At 34.5% G+C, this 27,209-nt stretch overlaps 1 protein-coding gene across 3 annotated transcripts in view; it reads left to right on the top strand.

Annotated features, from left to right (window-relative positions):
- RNF182 (ring finger protein 182) overlaps positions 1–27,209 on the top strand; it is an 82,180-nt gene that overhangs the window by 23,392 nt on the left and 31,579 nt on the right. The window contains exons 2-4 of one of the 3 annotated variants that reach the window (XM_074207603.1): positions 17,191–17,268; positions 18,322–18,408; positions 20,417–20,582. The gene's annotated coding sequence lies outside the window, so the exon portion shown is untranslated. The remainder of the gene's footprint in view (positions 1–17,190; positions 17,269–18,321; positions 18,409–20,416; positions 20,583–27,209) is intronic. The other 2 variants (XM_074207604.1, XM_074207602.1) reach the window with 2 other exon arrangements.

Below are 27,209 nucleotides of genomic sequence, written 5' to 3'. Positions count from 1 at the left end.
AACCATTAGACCTTTAGAGAATTCCACTGGCCTATCCTCACCATTGTTACTTAAAAAATTTTTTTTTGTCTTGGAAGAACAAAGTCAGAGTTAATGGTTTCACCTTTGGATGTGTTAAAGCTATGGAAATCAATAGGAAGGTAAAATATCTGTTTTCTGATAAAGCATCATTATTTTATCCTGTCTCTGATAATTAACTACCTGTGTAACCTTGGGCAAGTCACTTATCTATTGCCTAAATTTCCTCATTTGCATAATTGGGGATCTTTGAGGGTCCATCTGGCTATTTCAAGATTTATTTTTCATATTATCCTATTTTCTTAGAAGTGAATCTTCATCTAGTATTTGTCTGTATAATCTGCAATGTCATTCATTAGGAAACAAGTTGAATGTTTACAATAGGAGCTATTGAAAGGAAGAAATTCTAATTCTGAAGAGATTTAATTTATAGTCTACCAGTAGAGAGTTAAAAGAAAACTGAATAGAGGTTTCATGGAAAAAATGAATGAAAACCCTGTACTATAAATTTTTTTCATAAGTGCATATTCACAAGCCCATTCAAATAAACTGCCAAAAATATTTAAATATTTAGTAGGGGTTCATCCTCATCAGATACATTAGCGTTTACTACTTCTGTGATCTTTGTAAAATGTGATAAAATGACAGTATTATTATGAAGAAACCCTTATTGTTAGTACTTAAAATGTATATTGTATTGATCTAGTAAAAAGCTGATACATCTTTGAGTTTTAAGACAGAGCCATTGATACAGGCATAAATTCAAAGGTCAGAGCACAGAAAAAAATGTGCCAAGATATGAATTGGAGAAATGATTGATGTCACATAGAGATGAAGAATAAATATGCTTTGATGTGGGAAGAAGTGTTCAATTCAGAAATAAGGTAGAAAACAGGGAGAATAATTGTGGAAATAAATTGTCAGATAATGTATGGAGAAAACCATCAGTACAATTTTTCTCAAATGTTCTATCAGTTTGAAGTATTTAATTCTTTTTTTTTCAAAGTTTAGGGTTAGAGTTTATGTGTTTTTGTTTTACAGAACAGAATTAGAATATAACCAATAGACCAACAAGCATTTATTAATCACCTTCAGAGTACCAGACATTTTTACCAAGCTCTAGAAATTTGTTTGTGTTTTAATTTATTTAAGGCAATGGGGTTAAGTGACTTACCTAAGGTCAGACAGCTAGGCAATTATTAAATGTCTGGGGCCAGATATGAACTTGGGTCCTCCTGACTTCAGGGCCTATGCTCTATCCCATGAGCCACCTAGCTGCCTTAAGCACTAGAAATTAAAACAAAAAAAAGCAAAAAAACTCCTGTTCTCAAGGAGCTCCCAGTCAATGGTGGAGATAACACATGATATAGATTTGAAGGAAGTCAGAAGATTCAGGAGGACCAGAAAAGGCTTTTTTTGCAGAAGGTGTGATTTTAACTGAAACTTGAAGGAAATCAAAAAAGCCAAGAACAAAGAAAGCAGGGAAACAAATCCAGACATGGGAACTCTTTAATTTTTAAGTTAGAAAAATAGAAGTTGGATTTGTTTTAAAGAAATGAATGAATCAATGAAGCATTTATTAACCATGTACTATACCCAAAGTCCTATGCTAAGTACATAAAATAGAAAGTTAGAAAAATAAAATTATCCCTGCTCTCAAGGAGCTTACAACCTTTTTATCTTTTTTCCTACAGAATTATTATTTTTAAACATTAATTTCCAAAAAAATTTTGAAATTTTAAACTGTTACAAATTGTCTTTCCCTCCTGCTCTTCCCAACTATTGAGAAGACAATTAATATGATATCAATTATTCATGTGAAATCATGCAAAATATATTTTCATATTAACCATGTTACAAAAAAGCAAGAAAAAGAAAATATATATTTCAATGTGACCTCAGAGATCATTAATTTTCTCTTTGGAGGGAGACAGCATTTTTTTTTAACATGAGAAGGAGGTCTCATTCAAATGGAGGAGGCAACATATATGGAAGGTTTTTGCTGCTTTCATTTATGATCAATATTGTTCTTCATCTTTGATCCCTCTCTAAGATTTTACAAACAAATTTGTATTTTGAACCCAGATTGTCCTTGCTGTCAATCTCTGTTTGGCAAGTATTTCACAAGTTTGCTTACTGATTCAGTTAGTAACTACTTTTTTGTCTCTTTGTTTTGGCAATTAATTTGCATTGTTTTAGTGGAAAGTTACCATTTAAAATCAGAATTGCAACTACAAATTCATTTCAGACATGAGAACGGACTGCTAACTGTCAAGTAACTAGCTAAATTTGATCTGATGATCTAAGTATTTATCGTGCTATTTTTCTTTTTGTTTTTGCAAGGCAAATGGGGTTAAGTGACTTATCCAAGGTTGCACAGCTAGTTAATTATTAAGTGTCTAAGGTTGGATTTGAACTCAGATCCTCCTGACTCCAGGATTGGTGCTCTATCCACTGCACCATCTAGTTGCCCCTGCACCGAGTTGCCCCCCCCCCCCATAATGTGCTATTTTTCAATTCTACAGAATACTTATGATAATAACCTAGGGATATTGGGTTTGATGCCCATATGATAGACAGATTTTCATAAATGATATTCTGTAACAAATTGCCTTTTTGCCACAGTTGATTGAAAGATGCAGAAAATATAAGCTCCAACTGTGTTTGTTGAGTATAAAAGCATTTTATGAAAGTAATGGTGATGCATGCCTGTAATCTCTGCTCTTGGTCTGTTGCCAATGGTGTATCATTTGAGTTTATGAATTCTGAGTTGCAGTAGAGCTAAGCTGGTCCTGAACTGTTTGAAAGCTATATAGGGAGTCCTTGGGAGTTGAAAGACCCTTAAGAAGTGGTAAACTATCTCAGGTTCAGATTTGAAATAAAGCTGGTGAAATTTATGTGCCATGGGATTGGGTCTGGGTGCTTCCAACCTGGGAATTTCCAACCTGGGCATGAAAGGAAAACCTGGTCTTAAAAACCAAGCCAAAACAAAATGCATTTGATTTGGTAGAATAAAATCTACCCTAAATACTCTTTATATACACACACATATGTAGCTATGTACCTATCTACCTATGTATCTATGTATCTATGTGTCTGTTTATCTAAGATTCTCTGAAAAATGAAGCACCAGAAGTAACTTTGTTCGGTGATCCTCCAAATGTTAAGTGAGCTATTAAAAAAAAGAGAAATGCTTGCTAAATGGACTCACTACTGTCATGGAGCATGTCCAGTGCAGAATTCAGATGGAAACTGGATTCTCTATAGATGCCGAAATCCTCTGGATGTCTGCAGATGACATTTTACTGATTTTATCAAGATCTAGAACATTGCAGTCTCTCCTAAATTGAATCTTAAAATCACACATCATAGATTTAGCACTGAAAAGAGAGGAGCTTGAAGCCCAAAGATCACACGAGTGGGAAGTGACAGCATGAATTTATCCTGGGTCTTCTAGAGCCAGTATTCTTCCTACTCTAAAGAGTTTGTAGGACCAGCTAGGTGGCACAGTGAATAGAGCACCAGCCCTGGAGTCAGGAGGACCTGAGTTCAAATTTGACCTCAGACAATTAATAATTACCTAGCTGTGTGGCCTTGGGCAAGTCACTTAACCCATTACCTTAAACAAACAGTTTATACAAACTATTCATTTCAAAGAGAACCAGTGGCACCAGGTGATGTCTTGACTCATGTGTGAATTGAATTTAAGTGAGGCAGAATTGTCCAAAGTCATCAGCTTCAGATCATTTCTAGAGCTACTGAAGTCCAGTGGCAAGACAAAAGTCAAGACAATTGGTGATGCCTTGGAATCACTGGATGACATTGGTGTCTTGGATGTCTGACCAAGCTTTCAGTGCTCCATTCATGGCCATTGGAACAAATTGTTCTAATCCAGCCATTTCAGTGGGAGAAGACTTTACTTGCTTGGGGTAGACATCCCTCTAACTCACTTATGGGTTTGATTCCTGTCTGTTACCTTCAACCTGTTTGCCAACATAGTTTGCCAGGGTGTGGCTGCTGTATGTGCTGTATGTGCTGTATGTGCTTCTTGGAGCCAAAGGTTAAAAATCAAATGGATGAAGAATATCTATTGTCCTTCCCATAGCATGAAGTTGGGTGCTTGGATACACAAACCAGAAAACCATTTAATGAATACATACATTTAGAGAGATTGTAGATTAACAGGGACTTGTTAATGAGTGGGACAACAATAGGCTTGAATGCCTTTGAGAGATAGCAGAATGCTTTTTCAGAATCCCATTTGCAAATATGCATTTTTTAAAACAACAGTATTATTCTAGTGATATTATATGACTATGAAGCATGCCTTGTCATGATCCCAAGTATGCTTAGTTCTCAAAGAACTAAAATTTGGGGTTCTCTTCAGGCCCATGGAGAGGTACCCTAATGGACATAATTAATCCACAATGTATTAATAATAAAGAATTATGTGAGCACTTCCATGTATCATAGCTGTTTGTATGGAATGAACACTGAATTACAGCCAGAGTTTGAATTTAAAGCCTATCCCTGCCCCTTACTATCAACAACTAACTGATTAATCAGTTGAGTATTTGAATGTTCTGTGATTTCTTCCTTCTGTAGGAAATTCTTCTATTTTTATAGAGTCAAATTGTCAATGACTTAGTAGATCAGTTCATCAAAAACTATTAAGTATCTCTGGTGAAGCTGATAATGTACTAGGAATTGAAAATGCAGTGATAAAAACAAAACAATTTCTTCCCTTGAAAATCTAACTTTTAGGGTGTGGAGGGTGGGGAAGAACATTTTAATAACTTAATAAGTACAAAATAAGGAAAACTGCAAAGACTGGGAGAGATTAGGAAAGATCTGGAGAAGAAGGCATTCGAATTGCACCTTGAAAGGAGCTAGCAAGTCCAAGAGGTGGAGGTGAGGAGGAAGAATTTGGCAACCACAGGTTGAATACAAGGTAAAGCAACAAGACTGATTTGATTAAAAATGTATAATGCTGATGTGGGATAATGTAAAATTAGTAGGGAAAGATAGTTGCAGTCAGATTGTGAAGGGTTTAAATGTCTTTGAGAGGAATTGGTATTTGATTCTAGAAGCAGTAGGGGACCCTTGAAGTTTCTTAAATAGGGGAGTGAAATAGTAAGACCTGTACTTTAGAAATTTTAGTTTCATAGCTATTTGAAGAATGCATTAGAAAGGGGAGAAGTTGACTGGCAACAGATAATGAGGGTCAAAACCAGGGTTTGGAGGATAGTGCACAGAGTTGTGTAGATTGAAACAGTAAAACTTGGTAATTTATTGGATTTGAGAGTTGAAGGAGAGAAAAGTCTTAGGATGATATGAAAGTTGTGAACCTGGATATTGGGAAGTTAGGAAGAGGACTGGGCTGCAAGTGCTGTTTGGACATGTTGAAATTGAGATGCTTTTAAGAAATTTAGATGAAGTTGTTTTGCAAGAACTTCATGATATAGGACTTGGGTTCATGAGGGAAGAGAAGTCTGGATAGAGATTGATAAAATGAGCAGTAGAGAGGGCAGAGAGGAGAAGACCAGGAGAGAGCCCCCAAATACTCTTGCACAGAAGGTGGGACATCAAAAAATGACTTGGCAAAGTAGTCTGAGAAATAGTGTTTTGTGTGTGTGTGTGTGTGTGTGTGTGTGTGTGTGTGTGTGTGTGTGTGAGAGAGAGAGAGAGAGAGAGAGAGAGAGAGAGAGACAGACAGACAGACAGACAGACAGAGACAGACAGAGACAGAAGAAAACATTCTAGGGGAGATGGAATTGGATAGATCTGAGGGTAACCAGTAAACCAAAGCTTTAATTTCATACTTTCAAACTTTTGCTCACATTTGTACACAAAAACTCAAGAACGATATTTTTTTTTAGGTTTTTGCAAGGCAAATGGGGTTAAGTGACTTGCCCAAGGCCACACAGCTAGGTAATTATTAGGTGTCTGAGGTCAGATTTGAACCCAGGTGCTCCTGACTCCAAGGCCGGTGCTTTATCCAGTAGGCCACCTAGCTGCCCCAACAACAATATTTTGAAATAGATATCTCCTTATCAAAAATACTCTTAATCTCCAATTTAATGAAATCTCCAAATTTAATGAAAATGAAAACTTGTGAGACTCAACAGAGAAAATCAAAATCACGGGGAACAAATTGGGGTGCACATCATTCCTATTGTCTTGTCTGCTGCTACAATTGTAGTGAGAATTTCAGTGAGCCTACAGAAGGTGTTTAGAACTTAGTACTTTTTTAACATAAAAAACTATTTTATTTCTCTGTAGAGTAAAAGAAAAAGGGTAGGTTAGTGATTCATTTCAGGCTTTTTCTATCAGTTCTTATCTTAAAAGACAAGAATTTTCAGATAATAATAATAAAGTTAATGGTAATCTCCTTTTTGGGGTCAAGTCATTTTCAAGTTCCACATGTATAAAACAAGACAAGACAACTAGGTGGTGCTGTGCTACAGGACTTGGAGTCTGGAAGACTCATCTTCTTAAGTTCAAATCTGGCTTCAGACACTTATTAACTGTGTAATCCTTGGGCAAGTCACTTAACCCTAGTTAACTCAGTTTCCTCATCAGTAAAATGAGCCAGAGAAGGAAATGGCAAACCACTACAGGATCCAGGCAAGAAAACCCTAAATGGGGGTCATGAAAAGTCAGACACCATTGAATTGATTGAACAACAAAAAACAAGGCAAACTTGAATTATTTAACTTACCTAGAAAAACAAAGAATATAATCATACCTAGAGGGTATGCCTAGTGTGACGACACATCCCAAGGTAGTATATTAACTTTCTTGGAGGGGAAGAGGAATTTCAGTGGAAATTTGAATTCATTATACCTTCTAGGAACACTTAATGATAATCAAGTTGACTATCAAAAAACATGTTTTTAAGGCGTGAATAAATATTTGTGGCATTGTGTCTAAAGTTGGCCCCTAAGTCCCATTGCTGATAGGCATAATTGTATAGGAAATCTATGTTGTCTGTACAGCAATCTTTATTTAAATTGGACCATTTTTCTATGCCTTTGTATAACATTTGCTGTAGAAATGTTGTGTGACTCTGGTATTGTATATCTTATTCAATTAGTCATAAAACAAGTCCTCAACATGAGCACACCATTGAGTAAATGGATATAAAAGCCATTTGAGGAAATGACACTCTACAATTAAATAATATACATAAAAATAAAATAGTTGCCAATCACATGAAAGTACTGAGGGGAATAGGATGTGAGGGAATGAGTGAACAATGGGATGTGAGGTCAGATTGGGAAGACTCCTTGGAGAATCTTCAATTAGGTGCTCTAAGTGCACTGATGAAGACATGTCAAGTAGGAATCAAGATTCAAAAACTGGGAGGGATCTTAGAAATCCTCCAGCCTAGCTCTCTCATTTTATAGATGACAAAATTGGAACCAGTTGAGATTTGCTCAAAAATACACAAATGGTAAAGACTAGAGCCAGGATTTGAATTTTGACTCCATACCCTTTCTAATTCACCTCAAGTACAACAGTTACTTCAATTGTAAAGTGATTGTAAAAAGCAAACAAACAACAACAAATACATGTACCCTCAATTTTATCCAATCCCAACTCCTCTAGAATCTTGCTTCATTGAACATGTTCTCATTCTCTCTCTCTGTCTTGCCAGAGCAGCTATTGAGGGATGAAGTAGGTAAGGTAGAAGGAATGCAGTCAATGGAAAATTTTGACTTCTGTGATATCTCTCTGCCATATTGGTCCTTGTTCCCCTCTTTCCAGGCTCTCCCTTTATCTTTATTACTCAGCATCCTTTCCTCCTTGGAAGTAAACCCAATTGAAATTTTCCATTTATTCCAAATTGTGATAACTCTAGTCACTCCCAAGTCATTCTTACTCCTATTTCAAAAAGTTCAGCACCTGATTTACAATCTTCCTTATTTCTCTAACTCTTAGGGGACTTCAATATTTATATAGATACTCTCTCAAACTTCTTATTCTTCTAATTTCTCATCCCTAATTTCTATGACCTACTCCTTCATTCTACCTCATCTGTACATGCAGATGGTTACACATTGGATCTCACTATTTTTCACAAGTATTCCTTATTTAGAAACTGACATACCAACAACCCTCCCTAAACATTCTGTGCCCTTCATTTTTATCTCAAATTCCTCCACATCTTTAGTACTAGCCCCAGGGATTACTTTTCTGATTTCATTTAATACCATAATTAGCTACTGCAATTCTACTTGCATCTGCTCTTGCCCTCTTGTTCTATTACAATTCATCACTTTCTATACTTCAGTCCTGGATTATTCTCACCACTCCTGTTCCTTTGATCTTACTCATTACCTGCTGACCATCTCTAGAATAAGTGTTAGAATATTGCTGATTTGCTTAAAGTTGTAGCTCAAGTACCATCTTGAATGTGAAGATTTTTCTGATTTCCTTAAGTGCTTGTGCCCTTCATCCCAAATTATCTCATTTTCTTGACTTTACTGGGCATGGAGTTAATAAGATCTGAGTTCAAATATTGTCTCAAACATGTACAAGTTATATGACCCTGGACAAGTCACTTAATCTGTTTTTCCTTAGTTTCCTCAATTGTGAAATAGAGATATCCTCAATCACTTTTCCATCAGACCCATACTTTTTAAATGACTAACACTAACAGAAGAAAACTAAGAGTCCAGGTCTTTTGCTTCCCTACATTTTGACAGCCCCTTTCTGCTTTTCCAGCTGAGTAGGGTTCTTTTATTCTCAAAAACTTAGGAATCTCACAAAAGCAAAAAAAAAAATATTTTGAGTAAGTAAAGAGACAGTCAGTTTATAGTTGCCAGATATATTTCTGGGATCCAGACATCCTGTTTTATTATGTCTGAAAACTACATTAAAGTAACATTGATGGAAATGAAGACTGTTAGCAATATGTAATTACCAGTCAAAAAAGGACAAATAAAAAGTGTAAAGTTTTGATTTGAGATAGGTAAAATTTTCCCAGTGGCAAGCTCTGCACACACCACACACACATTCACACACACACACACACACACACACACACACAATTAAGTGTGTATTTCATTCCCTTGCAAAGTAGGTGTTTTGTCTTAATAAAACATTAGACAAAATATCTAGTCATTATCTACCTGTGTACCAAAGTTTTTGCTATGATTGCTCACTCTTGCATATAACCTGAGTCTAGAAGTCCATTGGTATAGGATTCTGTCCTCATTGGTGGAGATCAATGTCTTGCACCTTTATGAGGGGTAGATTAGAGTTGGCAAGAGGAAGAAAGAGTAGAGCTTTGGTTTCCTCTGTTTCTGTGGGCTCCATAGTCTTTTTGTACTCTTCAGTCACTTCAAGAGCTCTGGCTTCCACCTTTGAAGGAGATGGACAATGCCAAATCCTTTTTAGATTGTTGAAGGGAGAAACTGATATGAGAAGAGTTAGCTGTCTTCATCATATCTCTAATTTCACCTTGCCACATTCTTCCCTTATCTTTCCTTACCTATTCCCTTTTCTCGTCCCCTTCCTCTTCAGAAATTTTTTCTTGGGTGAGATCTGGCCCCCCTCTAGGCTAAACTGAGTTACCCTGTTCCCAAAGTATGCGGAGCTACTTCACTCTGCATTGTCTGATATATATTCTCCTATGAATATTTTTCTCAGATTTCTGTTTTGCTATTGACTTGGGTAAATTTCTTTGCTATTTGCTGTGTATTCATTATGGAACTGGGCTTTGGTAGAACAGGAGTCAAACCTTGAATTATAAAGCTTTTCCTATTACTGGACAGTAATCAGAAGTTTAGTTCAAACATGAAAACTACATCTTCTAGGCTAATACTATTTCAGGGAGCAAATACATACAATTCTCCTCTTTCTCTAAGGAAAGTAGTTGTTAAACTTTTGGCTTCAACCTGCCCTTTCCCTTTTTGGTAGGAAATGAAGTCTTCCTTGGAGAAGGGTGAGAGAAGAGTATAGAGATAGAGTCTTTTCTGGCTCTTTTTGAGCCATTGAATAGTACCCTCATGCTATGCGTGAGGGAGAGATTTCATTACATGCAACTCACTGCTAAGGAAGGAGACCACTAAAACAAAGCACCACATTCAAATCCCTCCTCTGCCAATGACACTTCTCTTTTAAATTTCATTGTATTCTGTTCAGATACTTCTTCCTGTCAACTGTGATCCAATAGGTCACTTTCCATTTTCCTCAGTGAATATGTTTCCTGGCTCACAAACTTCTTCTTTTTTCCTTTTTGTATACCCTGGTCTCCCATTTCCCCAACCTCCCCAATTCCTATGACTATTATTTCCATTCTTCCTTAACTACTCCCTGGTTTGATCATACCTTAAAATTTTTCTCATATAAGTCATCTGTAGGTACTGGAATTCCCCATTAAGACTCTTAATTAAGGTTGTTACTAAATGTAATTCTTTATGTAATTCTTTTCCCTATTTTGTGTTTCTTTATTAGGCAAATCTGTGGCACCTGTACTGGATGTGAAACTGTTCAGTGAATTTGGTGACTTGCTATTTTGATGTGAGAACAATTCAATCATTTTGCTCCCGAAAGGAGGCATTGACCACTTAGAACTCCACTTTTCTCAGTTTCTACTATAGCCTCTTATCTCCGTTGTAATCTAATGATTAATAAATAATGGAATATAATGTTTTCTTACTTGGGGGATGTAAAATGTCACACATCCAATCTCCTTACTTCAACAAATGCTATTATTCCCTACTTTTCTTTAGTTTATACTATCAGGATTTTTCATGCTGTATTTTCTTAGAGTCCTCTCTTCAAATGTAGCTAAGTCAAAGACTGATTTTTGCCTTATACTCACAAAAAAATCTCTTGTGATAAAATGAGAAGAGAAGGCAGGAGATGAAACCATATATTCTGGTTGACCAAAATACAAGTGTGTCTCTTTCAAGAGTGCCTCTTTAAAAATTGTGAATAAGTATATTGTTAATTAAGTCATATTTTAAACATACAAAGTCAGATATTTAGTCAGTTATTAATATAAAATATAAGTCAGTTATAAAATTAATGCAAAATACAATTGAAATTTTGTCTACTGGATTTTACAAAATACTCCAGACTTAGGCAGACATAGATTATGTACATTCTTGAAGTCTTAGACCTATTTCATTCACAGTGACTCACTTTTTGCCCACTTGAGCTTCTAGAACAAAAACAACAACAATAAAAGCAAACAAGTTAGCAAACTATGACTGCTTAGCTGAACCACTGTAATAATCACTTATCTGGCATCTCTGCCCCAGTCTCTTTTTTCTCCAGACTTTCCAATTATCATATATTAAATTAATCTAAATTATGACTCTCTTCTCATGTCTTTTGTACTAAAGCCTTTAATGGATCTCCATTGCTTATTCATTTTTTCAATTTATAGTGAACTTTATTTTAAAATTAAATTCATTTTAATGGTCTCTTTCTCACATTCTCCTTCCATTAAAAAAAGAAAAACAAAATTCTTATAACCAATATATTACCATCAGCATCACTGCCATAACTTAGGAGGGACCTGAATATCAAAATAAGGAGTTTCAACTTATCTCCTATAGCCTCCTAATGTGTATATTATACTCCAGACAAGCAACTATTTACTATTTCTCAAACACATTCTACATTTTTTTTGGAGTCAATCAGGGTTAAGTGACTTGCCCTAGGGTCATAGAACCAGTGAGTGTTTGAGATTGGATTTCAACTCAGGGCTGACTTGACTCCAGGGCTGATAGTCTATCCACTGTGCCACCTTTCTGCTCCTATATCGCACCTTTTTATTCCTGCTAAATGAGCATGTTATCCCTTCTATCTAGAATGCCTTTCTTCTTCCAACTCTTAAAATGCTCTCTTTTCATTAAGATCCAGGTCAAATTCTAACTCCTTTATTAATTCATTTTTGATCTCTTTTCTCCCTTTTTAGAGATTACTCACCGAATGTTAAATTTATCGTATTCCTTGTGCCTATGTGCACATGCCTGTGTGTGTGTGTGTGTGTGTGTGTGCATGCACATGTATGTATATGAACACTGAAGGTTGTTGCTAAGTTGGGCTGGCAATGAAGAATGAATTAAAAATGTGACAATTCTATAAGAATAATATCAGAAGTGTTAAATATCAGAATTAGCTGAGACTGGTAAAAAAAGGCTTGTTCACATTTTTTATAACTCACATCAGGGAAAAGAAGAGGATAAAAAAGGATAGATTGCTATTCAGAGTGGATGGAACAATGATAACTGATGATAATTCTCTTCATATTTACTGTCCCTTAATTCTCAACTCTCATGGCCTTTACTCATTCCTCAAACTTTTTGACCTCTTTATAGCATTTTTAACTGTTGATCAATTCTCTAAAGACTTATTTTTCTTGGTGATCTTTTCAGGTCTCATGGGTTTAATTATTCCCATGCAGATGATTTCTCTAGCTATTTATCTAGTCTATGTCTCTCTTTTGAGCTATAGTCTTTCATCAAATGCCTATTGGTCATTTCAAGAAAAAAGGATGAGCAACAAATAATTGGACATTTCAAACTGAATGTCCTATAGGCATTGCAAATTCAATACATCTAAAACACAGAATCCACTATCTTCCCCCACAAATATACCTTATACCTTTCAAGCTTCATTGTTTCTGTTAAGGGCACCATCATCATTCTAGTTACTTAGATTTACAAGTAACTAGTAAATTTTTTACTTCTTACCTGAAATTGTTGTACACAATCAGTTGTTAAGTCTGCTGTACACAATCAGTAGTCAATTACTACCATTTTTTCATACTATCTGGTTCCAAGACTGTTTATACCTTCTGTTGTGCCCCTAGGTTATTCTTTCAGAGTCAGGAGTTTGCTTTCACATCTCTCTACATCACCACTTCTAGATCCCCCAACCTCAGCTGTCATCATTCAGTAGCCATCTCTGCCCCTTACCTCTGTATCCTTCTCTCGGTTCAATAACCATTACCCTAGATCAAACCCTCATGACCAATGGCCTTGTACTATTGCTATAGCCTCCAAATTGGTCCCCTGGCCTCAAGTCATTCCACATTCCAATCCATCCTTCATTTTCCTAAAGCTTTGATGGAACCATACCACTCCCCCTATTTACAGGCAACACTCTCTCTTCTATTTCTGTCATCTTCTATGCTTGGATTACACTTTTTTTTGCTTCTGCCTCAAAAAATACTTAGTTTCCTTCAAAGCTCAGCTCAAGTGCTATCTTCTCCAAGAAGCCTTTCCTTAGCCTTTCCCTGCTGCTAATGCCTTCTTTATCCAAAATTATCTTGCATTTGTTTTTAATATATTTTATATGTGTTTATATTTGCCCATGTGCATGTTGACTCCCTAAATAGAGAGTATTATCTCCCTATTTGCAAAGTCTGATTTATTTTTGCATTTGTATCTCTATGCCTAGATCCTGATCATTACTTGATAAATGCTTATTGATTGGTTGATTGATTGATGTAGATAAGGCCAGAGCTGCTCAACTCTTATTTCACTTCTGTTTTCTCTTGATCTTTGGCTTAGAAAAGACAGAACAAAGATATATGAGATAGTATGCTGAAGATAATGAGAAAGAGCGCCCACTTACCTTTGATAAGGTCAAGTCATTTGGCTTCCATGAATTGCATCCTTAGTTAGAACTGATGCAATTGATTGCTACTCTATTGCCAGTGAGCTTTGAAATATAGTGGAGAATGGAAGTATCAGAGAATTGAAAATTAGCAAATATTTTCCTGATTTAAAAAAAGGAAAGATAATGGAGTTTAAATTTGGACCAGTGAACTTAACTTTTGATTCTTTGTAAAATTATAGAGTGTATCATTAAAGAGAAAAATCATGATGACAAAGAATAAACATGAATTAATCAAGAACTGGCCCTACTGGAGTAATCTCTTTTGCTTTTATTTAGGGTAGATAAAGAGAATGTTTGTATATATAGCTTACCTAGATTTTAGCAAAGTATCTGACTGAGTCTTCTGCTTTCAGTCAAGATGAAGAAATATTGGCCCCCAAATTAGGTGGATTCAGGTCTGATTGGATGACAATATCCAAAGAGTATTGGTGAATTATTTTATTTGGAAGGGCAGTGTCCCAGAACTCTGTGCTTGATCCTGTACTATTTTTTATGAATGGTTTGTCTAAAAGCAGAGGTTGGCATCCTTATTAAATCTGAAGTTGACATAAAATTGAACGATACCAGAGTCAGGATTTTTTTTAATACCTTGACAAGATATATTATTGAACCTAATCTAATAAGATGAACTTAAAAAAGATAAATACATGTCTTTCACTTGGATTAAAAATAATTCTGGCCATTACATTTTAGAAAAGCCTGATAATCTTGAGTGTTTGGAGGAGGTAACCCAGATTGGTGATGGAGCTTGAGTCTATACCACTTAAGGATCAGTTGGACATTTGCTTTGTAGAAGAGAAGACTTAAAGAGAACATGATTGCTGAACAAGCATTTGAAGAACACTCATGTGAAAGACAGATAAGATTTTCAATTCACCACAGAGGAATAATGGGTAGAAATTGCAAAAAATTGAAAATTTAGATTTGCTTTAAGGAAAAACTACTTAGCAAAGAGAGCAGTACAAAAGAACAGTGACAAGTGGTGGAGTCTTGTTAAATACCTGAAAGCAGCAGGTAGATGAGCCAATCACTTGTCAAATATATTGTAAGAAAGATTTTTGTTCAGATTGGATTGTATTAGATTGCCTCTAAGTCTTTTTCAGTTCCAGATTCCATTATTGTGTTATTTCTCATCGTTGTCACATTAGGTATTTGTATACACGAATCATCTCCCATCTTAGACTATTGACTTTTGTTGTTCAATCATTCCAGTCATGACTGGCTTTTCATGACTCCATATTTTCATGACAAAGATACTGCAGTGGTCTGCTATTTCCCTCTCCAGCTCATTTTATAGATTTGCCCAGGGTTATATGATTAGTCTGGAGTGGTACTTGAATGCAAGTCCTCCTGATAAGTTTGTACTCACTCTTCTTTACCACCTAGACTATAAACTAGTTAAGAATAATGGTTTTAACTTATTGGTCTCTTTATCCCTCATGATACCTTACATATACTAGCTATGTAGTGAGTACTTGATTGGAGAAAGTGACTTGCTGAAGATCATATAGCTTGTTTGTAGCAAGGCAAATATGAACTAATGTCAAATTTTCTGACTTTCAGTTTAATTCTTCTTTTTCAAAGAATGTCCTTTGTTACTAATTTTTCAATATTGTTTTAGCAGTTTCAACAAGAGTTATGAGGTAGTTTTCTGTCACCCCACATTCATTTTTGGGGAAGAAGATAGGGAATCTCTTGGTACTGACTATGGCCAACATTTATTAAAAAGTATACTAAAGCAATTACATTGTTTATATTTTCCTCTGGCATGTACCCATTAGTCATGTAATGGTTTTGGTTCATTGTCCCAAAGTGGGTCTGATTATATGACTCCAACAAATTTTAGTGGCACTAAACCAAAATATGAATAACCAAATAACCAGAAAAATATGAATAACCAAACCTGGTAAGTTTTTTTCTTTCTCTTTGTAAATCTTTGTGGATTTTTGTTGTTAAACATTTCTTTTAACTCAGTGTCTTTGGTACAGATTTATTTTGTTAAGCAAAATTGTTGGGTTCAATTACCACATCCTCATGCTATTTGAGGAGCATGCTAAAATAGGAGTCAGAATAGATGGAGAGCTAGCTTCAGTCAGGAAGATGGACTCAACAGCTGCTTATACATATTAGCTCTGGGATCCCCTCCGCTTATTCCTAGGCAGCTCTCTAATCTTCAGGGAAAGTGTTGACCCACGTTGGTAAAGGGCATTCCCTCCCCTTGGAGTTCTATTACCAGTGAAATCACAGATCTAATCTCAGTTCTGTTTCCTTAAAACAAATGATCAATAATATTTATGGAGTCTGCACTTAAAACAGAATTTTCAGAACTGAAAGCTCCCTCTATGTTTATCCTAGGATTCCTTATCTTGTTTCTCTTCCTTTTTCCTTCCTTCTAAACTTGAATTGTCATGCTTTCTGTATTCATTGCCTCCATTTTTCCCCCATCATTTCCCAACTTGACCTTTTATAATCTGATTTACAGTCTTGTGATAGTTTTATTATGTTTACTAAGGAATTCCTTTGGGCCAAATCTAGAAATCACCATTTTTATCCTTCTTGAGCTGTTTGCTACTTTGGAAAGTGTTCACCATCTTGTTTTTCCTTTGAGATTTTTGTTTTGTTTTGTTTCAGAGATACTCAGTTTGTCATTGTTCTCTTCTTATTTCTTAGATTACTCTTCTCTTGCTGACTTCTTTTATTTCCCTCTTCCTTTGTATCCTTATATTGCTTATCAGGTCAATATTTCTTTTATTTTCTGAATCCCACTTGCCAAGTCTTAGTTCTAGGCATGGTATTTCTCCCTACATTCTTGTTTAGAGAAGTTCAGGGTTTTCCTATTTTATTTTCACCATTTTAATTATTGACTGAGTGCAGAAGACTTCTTGAGCTGCAGTCCTATATTTCTCTTCACCTTTAAGAAAACTTTTCCTAGTGGTGATGATTTCCAAATATTTGTCTTCTCCCATTTCTTATTATACTTCTAGTTACTTTAGGAAAAAAAGAACTTTTTTGCCTTCTAGACTTAGAACCTAGGTAGTATGACTCTTAATCAGTGGCTTTTAAAAATGTTCCAAAATATATACATTTTTCACATCAGAGTTAAGAATGAAAAATTGCCTTTACAAATTAGAAGCAGGATATATTTTTAAGTTTCTTTTGTGTGCAGTGCTTATTAGAAAACTACAGAAGACCTTGAAGTTTTCTCTTCCCCCTAGCATTTAATATCCTTCCTTCCTAACAAGTATCATTTTTATCATATTATGAATATATTACGAGTATTTTACTTCAGTTCTAACCCACACAGTTGAATAGATGCCAATCAATATCTCATATCTTGTAGCTTTGTTACAAAGTGAAAAACAGATTAAAATTGACATCAATATGTCCATTAAGAAAAACTTCCCAGAGTCAATAAATTTGGCAGACAAATAACTCTTTTTCCCTGAAGTTTGGACCTTTGTATATAAATCTGAAAGACTTAGAGCAACAAATTTATTTCTTATTCTGTTTTCTCTTCTTCCCTAGATCTATACACTACTAGCAGAAACAATTCATTAGCAAGATTACTCATTACTTGACAAATCAGAGAACAGTTGGAGTTTGGTGAGTATAAATCTACTATTATTTGGCAGCAACTTTGATGAACACCAATGATTTCATATATAAATATATATATGTATATATATATGCGATGATATAATGTGTCTATATATGCCTATACAAAGACATGCATGTATATATATGCATGCATGTATATGCACACCCATATACTTATATATGCAAAATTACACGCATAATATATATTTAAGAAAATGAAAATTTATCAGAACATTTTGCTAAGTATTTGAAATAAGGATATTGTGATTTGTTTTTCTTAGTTTTAGTGCAGCTACCTTAATGATTTATGTTTTTCTTTCTTCTCTAAAAAGATTTGTCATTTTCAAAGAGTTAGTAGAAGCACTGAGATATGATGTTGATTGGCATTTTACATAATACTTAAGGGATACTAGAGAATTTTATAAGTTCTAAGGACATTTAAGATTAAGGGATGGACATTTTAAAAATGAGACAATTATAAGTGAATTCTTCTGAAAATTCTATGTTTTACATAGAATTAAATATTAAGAATTAAGTAAGCATCTGTTATCATAGTCATTTATATAGTAGAATTAGGAATATTAAATAGTAAAGACAATGGATATTAATTGTGACTTTATGCATCTTTATTAAAGAACCTCACAGAGTAAATCTGTATGCATTATTGTTTTAGATGACATGGATTATGATTTTAAAATAGATTTATTAAACTGACATTCAATAAAATCCAGATGTGGTTTTCATTATCTGAAAGACTATGGAGTACATAGAGGAAAATAATGGAATCTGAGTCTTAGAGTTAGAAGTGTTTTTATGAGTCACTTAATCTAATCTTCTCAAAGTCTAAGTTGGAGGGCACTTCAGTGGCTCTGTAGAAACTATAGCTCAATAGGGAATATTCTCTTTAACATCCATAACAAGTAGCCATCCAGTTTCTTTTTGAAGACATCCAATGATAGAAAATTCACTGAACTACAATTTTCCTTATTGTAATTTATACTAGATGTTCTGAGGCTGAACATAAAAATTGAATCCCTTTTCCTCATAATTGCTTTTCAGAAACCTGAAATCATTTATCTTATCTATGTCTAAGGATTCTTTTATTCAGAAGACACATCCCCTAGACCTTTAACCAGGGCTTATCCGGTATGGTTTTCAGTCCTATCTTTACCCTCCAATGATATTTTTCACTTTGTCAATGCTTTTTTAAAATGTACTTCCTAGTTCTGAACAAAATGCTCTAGAGTAGGATATGACTAGAACAGAGCACTGTGAAACTGTCATTATGGGGAAATCTTCTCTCTTGATTTAACCTAAGAACATATTAGCTCTTTTGGCTGCCAGGTCATATTGTTAGTATTGTGATCTTGTAGTCCATAAAAAATCCCACATGTTATATCCATGAATCTTATCTATTGTAGTTTTAGACAATTTGTTTTTTAAATCAAAATGAAGGACTCTGTTGTAATTGAGTTTCACTTTTGTTAATTCAGTCTGTTATTCTAGCCTTACTGCATGTTATTAGCTCTGAATTGTTTATTAGGAAACCTCCCTAATTTTGTGCCATTCCCAACTTTGACATGCTTATGTATGTCATCTATGCCTTCACTTAATTGACAAAAATGTTGAGCAGAATTAGACCGTTAGACTTCTGATATACTGAAACCATTCTTTAAATTAGACTCCAAATTTAGTTACAAATGTACCTAAATATTAATAATATAGTTTATATCTCTCCAGATTTGTCCACAAGCATACCATAAGAGACTAACTAAATTCAGTAAGCTCTAAAATCTGAACTATGCCTACAGCATTCCTCTTATCAGCTAGTCTTGTAATTCTGGCAGAAAAGGAAGTTAAGTTAGATTTACATGATCTATTATTTTTTAGAAATGTTTTATTTATTCCTTTTATCATATTGTCATTTCTTTTTTCTACTTAATAGTATTTTATTAAGATAATTTTCAACATTGTTTTTATAATATCTGGAGTTCTAAATTATTCTCTTTCCTTCCTTTTCCCCTCTCCAAGATAATAAGCAATCTGATATAGGTTATTCATGTACAATCATGCTAAACATATTCTTACATTAGTCATGTTTTGAAAGAAGGATCAGAACAAGGGGAGAAAAGAAGAGAAAGAAAAAACAAACAATACTGAAAATAATATGCTTTGATCTGCATTCAGATTCCATAGTTCTTTCTCTGGATGTGGATAGCATTTTCAACATCATGAGTCTTTGAATTTGTCTTAGAATGTTGTATTGAGGAGAAAATAAGACTATCATAGTTGATCCGCTCACAATGTTGCTGTTTCTGTATTCAATGTTCTGTTTGTTCTGTTTTTTTTCACTCAGCATTACTTCTTAAAAAGTCTTTCCAGATTTTTCTGAAATCTGCTCATTATTTCTTGTAGCACAATAGCATTCTATTACATTCATATGCAACAATTTGTTCAGTCATTCCCCAGTTGATAGGCATCCCCTCAATTTCCAATTCTTTGTCCTTATAAAAGAGCTGTTATAAATATTTTTGTACATGTGGATACTCTTATATTTTCATGATCTTTTTGGGGTATAGACAGACTTCATAGTGGTATTATAGGATCATAGACTAGGTTTATAGCCCTTTGGGCATAGTTTCAAATTGGTGTCCAGAATGGATCTCCAGAATGAATTAGTTTACAATTCTACTAACATTGCATTAGTTTCCCAATTTTCCCACATCAAAAGTGATTTAGAACATTTTTTCATATGACTATAGAGAGCTTTAATTTTTTCCTCTGAAAACTGCCATTCATACCTTTGTGTATTTTTCAGTTGGGGATATAATCAGTTAATTCATTGAGGAAAAATGAATTCTTATTTCTCTTCTTTGCCCACTTTCAAATTGAACTCTTCTTTATAACAAGTAAAGGAAATGAAATAAAAACACCTCATGTATGACAACATAAATAATATTCTGATCCATTAGTACCATCCCCCTCAGTTGTGAGAGAGGTAAATGTGTTTCATTATCTAGATTCCATAGTCATTACTGGTTTTCATTTGTTCAATTTGATTTTCTTTTAGTGATCTTTTCATTTACGTTATTATGGTCATTGTATATAACATTCTTTTGTTTCCATTTCTTTCTTTTTTTTTCTTTTTTTTTAGGTTTTTGCCAGGCAAATGGGGTTAAGTGGCTTGCCCAAGGCCACACAGTTAGGTACTTATTAAGTGTCTGAGACTGGATTTGAACCCAGGTACTCCTGACTCCAAGGCCGGTGCTTTATCCACTACGCCACCTAGCCGCCCCTGATTTCTATTTATTTCATTCTGTGTAAGTTAATATAAACCTTTCTGTGTTTCTCTGAATTCTTCATTTCTTATTGGGAAGAAGTATGTTATATACAGAGAATCACTCTCTGTGACCAAGGTTGGCTTGATGTCTACCTCAGGATTCTAAGGGAAACTTTGAGGCTCTGAGTGTATCCTTTTTTGATTCTATTGGGTCAAGTTCCCATTCTAGTACTCCATAATATTTATATATCATAACTGGTTCATGATGGGCATCCTCTCAATTTCTAATTCTTTGTCACTACAAAAAGAACTGCTATGAATATTTTGGAACATGTGGGACTTTTTCCACTTTTTACAATTTCTTCTGGATAAAGGCCTAGAGTTGGTATCGCTGGGACAAAGGGTATGATCAGTTTTATTGCTCTTTGGGCATAGATCCACACTCTCCAGAATGGCTGGATTAGTTCACAACTCCAACAACTGTAAATTAATGTCTTAATCCTCCCATAACCTCTCCAACATTGATTGTTTTCCCTTTTTTTGTCACCTTAGTCAATCTGATTGTTGTGAGGAGGTACTTCGTAATTGTTTTAATTTGTGTTTCTCTAATTGGTAATGATTTGGAGCATTTTTTATATGATTTTATATATTTTATGTATAAATTTTATTATATATATATGTATATATACATACATACATATATACATATATATATATATTTTATATATATATATCTTTGTTTGAAAGCTGCCTGTTCATACCCTTTGACTATTTATCATTTGGGGAATGACTTGTATCCTGATAAATTTAATTCAATTCTCTATTTTTTAGAAATGAGACCTTTATCAGAACCCCTAGCTATCTAATCTTGACAGCACTGATTTTATTAGTGCAAAACCTTTTAAATTTAATATAGTCAAAGTCATCCATTTTGTGATTTATTATGTACTCTTATTTTTTGTTTGGTCAAGTAGATGACTTTTTAAAGGAGTTTGCTTGAGAAAAGGAGAAGAGACATTGAATGATAGCTTGAGGTATAAATAAAGTCTAGATCAATATTTTTTAAGAATAAGGTAGACTTGGTCAAATTTGAAGATAGTGGGGAAGGAGTCAATAAGGAAATTTGAAAATTTGAGAGAGAAGGAGGGGATGATTAAAGATATAGTTTGTTGGAGAAGAGGGGAAGGTCTAAGATAAAGTACATATATAAAGGGGTCAGCTTGGGCAAAAGAAAGGCTATTTCTTTGTCAGAGACAGACCTTAGGGAGAGTGTGTGATGATGTCAAGATTAAGATTTTAAGATTAAGAAAATGGAAGAAGGGGGAGCTTGTGTCAAAGAGCCTCAGTTTGTTCAATGATATGAGAGTCATTGACTGCAGCTGAGGGTAGGGAAGAGCAGATGGGGGGGTTGAGAATGGGAGAGAAAGTTTGGAATACCTCCTCTGGGTAATGAAATGGTCATCAGGGACAAACCAAAGGATTCCCTTGCAGGATTCAGTTGACATTGTCTAACATGAATTTGTAATAGACCTAATTAAAAAAGTTGTGGGATTTCTTCCAGCCTCATGAATCAGTATGGAGCATGTGAATGGTGGCTAATCTAGATTTGAGCTTTGGCAAGAAAAGAATGATATGGAGAGATTTAAGAGCAAAGAAAAGTGTAGAATTTAAAGTGGAAGTATGATAGCAAAGGAAGGGGAAGGGAGTAATCATTTATATATCACCTATTACATAACCGATCAAACACTGTGCTAAGCACTTTTCCAGATTATCATTACCATTATAATTTTATTGTAATCATTATTATTTCATTTGATCTTCACAACAACCCTCTGAAGTAGGTGTAATTAGGATCCCCATTTTACAGATGAAGAATCTGAGGCAGAGCTCAAGTGACTTTCTTGCCCAGAATCACGCAGATACTAAGTGTTTGAAGATAGATTTGAGCTTCAGTCTTCCTGAATCCAGGTCCAGCACATGATCCACTATGTCAACAGGTGAAATAGCTAAGTACTTTGTTGAGGTTAGAAAGGGAGGAAAGGGAGAGGTAAAAGCTTGAGAAAGAAGTGTGGGGTAGAGGGAATGGAAATCAAATAAGAGGGTTAAGGACAGGTTAGAAGAGGTGAAAGATGAAGAGAGGTAGGATGAATAGATGACTATAGTTAGGAGAATGTCAGTTTCTAATTAGGGAAATGGAAGGAACACTTATGGACAAGGACAAGATCCACTGTATGACTATCTTTGTGTCTAAAATATTTCTAATTTTTTACTAGCACAAAGAATGTTGTTCTTCTGTTTTGGTGTATACTGGGCTTTTTGTTTGGTATATGGTCTGAATGATGCGGCTGAAAGTCGTTTGATGGAGAGTTAATTCCACTGTTTCTATAGATATGAAAAATGTAGTCATTTTTCTTAATATAATTCTAAAGTGATATATAGAATGGTTGAACCAGTTCACAGTTTCTACCAAGAGCATATTTGAGTACCTTTCTTCAACTGTTCCTATTGTTGTCATGTTTGATCATTTGCCTAGTGTGAAGTCAAATTTTAGAGTTGCTTAAATTATTTTATTAGTTGTGATTTAGACCTTCATTTCACATAGATTATTTATATCTTGCATTTTTTTAGAAAACTATTTACTTTCTTTTATAACCTATTGGGGAATGGCTCTTAAGTTTAAAAATTTGTACTTATTTTATATATATATATATATATATATATATGTGTGTGTGTGTGTGTGTGTGTGTGTGTGTGTGTGTGTTTTAAGCTTTTTATCAATATTTTTGATAAACTTTTTCTCACTTGTCAGATTTTCTCATTTTCTTGTTGTATCCATGCTTGCACTTAGTGATCATTTATTTCAAGTACTCACAAATCCTTTAATTTTATTTCAAGTACCACAGAATTAAAAGGGACTGTAGAAATTTTCTAAACCATATTCTCTATAACATTCTTTGTTTAGCCAATTACAATTACATGTGATTAAAGTTTTTCAACGTTCATACATTTGCATATTCATAAGTTATATATTTTTCTGCCACCCTCCCTTCTTATTCCCCTCCCCTCAGCAGCAAACAGTCTAGTGAACATTGTACATGTACTTTTGTGTTTAACATGTTTACATATTAGTCATTTTCTTTATGAGGAATTAGGTCTAAGAGAAAAGAAAGAAAACCATGGGACAGGAAGGAAAAAAATAGAAATTTAAAAAAATGTGCATAATGTTCATTCATTCTGTAGTTTTTCTTTGGTTTTGTTTTTTGTTTGTTTTCTTCATCTGGGTGTGTATGCCATTGTCCAAAAAAAGGTTGCCTAGAGTTGTCCTAGATCTCTGAACTGCTGAGAGAACTGCATCCATCATAGTTGATCAACTCACAATATCGTTGTTATATCTATAATAACATTCTGTTCTATTGTGAAAAATCCATGTAAAGTTAAAAGGATTATTGATTATTGGATAATAGATTTGTAGCTGAAAGGGATCTTAGAGATTGTCTAGTCCAATCTCTTCACTGATAGATGAGGGAATTGAGCCTGAAGGAGTTAAGTGACTTGTCTAGGGTTACATTTCAGAGAAAGGCTTTGAATCCAGTTCTTCCTGACTTCCAGTTCCAAGCCTGACTCTACTTTCTTTCATTATTTGAAAATAAGGACCTTTGCCCAGGGCAGCCATGTGGTGCAATGGATAGAGCACTAACCTTGGAGTCTGGAGGATGGGAATTCAAATCCAGCCTCAGATACTTGCTACTTATGAGCTGTTTGACCTTGGCAAGTCACTTAACCCTGATTACCTCATATTCAAGTCCATCTCCACTGGTCTGATTCAAATCTGTCCACTGGATGCAGATGTCTCTGTGACTGGTGGCTTAGCATTGCACCGCCTCACTCAAATTCAATTCACGTGCTTGTCATGGCATCACCTCCCTGATGTAATGGTCTTCTTCAAGAATGAAGGACAATCATCATCATCATTGTCTTTGCTCATCTCCACTTCATTGGCAATTCTTCCTTTCTCCAGTAATTTTAAAAGGTTATTTTCAGTGATTGAGTATTCACATTCATCAATTTTATCAGTATCATAGGATATTGTTTGGCTGTGTTTAATTTTGTGGACTCTTTGAAGATAGCTAAGTGCTCTCTTCCATCTCTTCACTTCTCTTGGTTTGTAACACTTGATCTAATTCCTTTTAATTCTATTATTCCTAATCTGAAGATCATTCTTCTTGGAAGAGAAATAAAGTTGAGTAAGTATTCAGTTCTTCTAGTTTTTCATTCTTGGTCACCTTTATTTGCTTCTATCTTCTATAAGTGTCTTTAGAAATCTAAATTAGTGGAGGAGTTTTCTGCACATCTACATTGGTCTCTTTGGATCATTCTCCCACTTTTTCCTTATTGCAATCAGTTTTTTTCAGAATTTCATTCTTTTTGGAAGGAATGCCCTATAGAATTTAAGACCATATCTGTGCTTTTTTTTCATCCTCTGAAATCTACTCTTCCAAAACCTAGAGGGCACATTAGACTATACCCAACATTTTTTCCCCCCTCTTCAATTAGTGTCTAAGGTGGAGTTGCTCATTTCCTCCAAAGGTTCCATAAATTCCTCTTACATGATTAGAAGTATACCCCATTATTCTCTGGCCTCAGATTCTTACTCTCCAGACTTTTTTTCTATACCATGATCCATGGTGGTAGAGGCCTATCTTCAGATTGGGTAATTCTTCCCAGAAATTTCATTTTAAGGACATTGTTCAGGTCAACCATTTTCACTTTATTCCTCTTTGGAATCTACTCCTGATCCTGAATTTCATTCTTCACTATGATATCCCACAGCCTTCTTACTTGAAGATTATTCTGCCTCAGCAGACTTAAACCTTTCCCCCTTTTCAGCTTCTATGGGCTGCATTTTCCCATTAATTATATCAACTCCTTGGGAATGTATTCCCAGTGCCTAGAACAGTACCTTCTCTACTTCCTCCTCCTTCCTCATCCCCACTTCCTATTCCCTCACTGATCCTCACTCAGATGATATTTTTCATATTTCCTTTATCTTATTTTTGGAATTTCCTTATATTAGTGTGTATGCTTAATAGACATTGCTTCTATCCCATGTAAAAACTCCATCTACAATATCCTAGAAAGATAGTCATCTAATTTGTTTGAACATTTCTTGGTAAAATAATAGTAAATGAGGCAAGATGTCAATTGTTATACTTTTAAATTAGTTTGGCAGTATATGATGGTACATTAGTCACTAAAATTGTGATAGATTATTACTTATAGTCATGGATTTTAGTTTGTTTTTTTTAGGCAAGGCAGTGAGGTTAAGTGACTTGCCCAAGGTCACACAGCTAGGTAATTATTGTCTTGGGCCAAATTTGAACTCAGGTTCTCCTGAGTCCAGGGCTGGTGCTCTATCCACTGTACCACCTAGCTGCCCTGAGTCATAGGTTTTAGAATCTAACAATATTTATTTGTGACCAGAAGGCAACCTCTTTTTGCCAAAGTAGAGATTCTCATATTGCTTTTAAGGAAAGCATGAATTACTGGTTGTTCTTCTCCACTGAAATAGATATAAGTGAGTTACTCATCTTCATGCTTACATCTAAATTTTAGAAACCATTCTCAGAGACTGTATTTTTACTTTAATTGAAAACTTGATTTATATGCTTAGAGAATTTTGTTAAATGGAATCCAAGAGAACAGTATAGGAAAGAGTTAAATTAATGTGAGAGTAGATGGTTGGTTATTTTCAGTTGTGAAGTTACTGGAATTTTGATCAGATAATTGAATAAAGGAATTGTGATCACACCAAGTTTCCTAGGTGCCACTTTAGGACAGTATCAAATAAGCCAAAGAACAACAAAAACAAAGGCAAAGGAAAGAATCTCTAATAGTAACTATCTTGAGAGAAAATTAATTGTAAAGGCTGAAGAAAAGAATATATTAAAGAGAGGCTTCAATTTGATAAATTAGCACTATGTGATTAAGAAAAAAGTTAGGGGAAACCTCGAGAAAGAAAGAAGATTAACAACTTCATCTTTGGAACTCCTTCTTTGAGACAAATATGATCCTGATTCTCAAATCTGGTAGAAATAAAATAGAAAAAGAAAACAATAGATCATTATCACTTAATTAACATTAACTCAATAATATTACATAAAATATTGGCAAAGGGTTTATACAGTAATATATTTTAAAATTCTTTTTTCTGACAAAGTTAGATTTGTATCAGAAATGGTCCGACATTAGGATAATTGATTACACTAATAAAAAAAGGAGAAAGGCCATACAATTATCTCAATAGATATAAAAATGCTTTTGCTAAAATGTATTACTCATTTATCTTAAAACACAAAAGATGCTGTAATCTGGAAGGACCATTAGTTTGAACAAATGACTTTACATAGAACAAAAATGGTGCAAAATTATTTGTAATTAAAAAATGCCAAAAGTTTTTATAATAAGATCAGAAATTAAATAAAAATGCCCACTGTTACCATTATTATTTGGCACAATGTGAGGAATAGTAGCTATAGGAATAAGACAAGAAAAATAAGCATTGGTAAAACAAACTAAAATTATCATTATTTATGGATAATAATAGACCTTTATTTACCATAACACAATTGTCTGAAAGATGTAGAGAATACAAGGTCCCACTATACTT

Source organism: Macrotis lagotis, chromosome X, assembly GCF_037893015.1.
Source record: "Macrotis lagotis isolate mMagLag1 chromosome X, bilby.v1.9.chrom.fasta, whole genome shotgun sequence".
NCBI lineage: Eukaryota > Metazoa > Chordata > Mammalia > Peramelemorphia > Peramelidae > Macrotis > Macrotis lagotis.
Note: the sequence above shows the minus strand (reverse complement) of the source record. Positions and strands in the feature narration are given on the sequence as shown.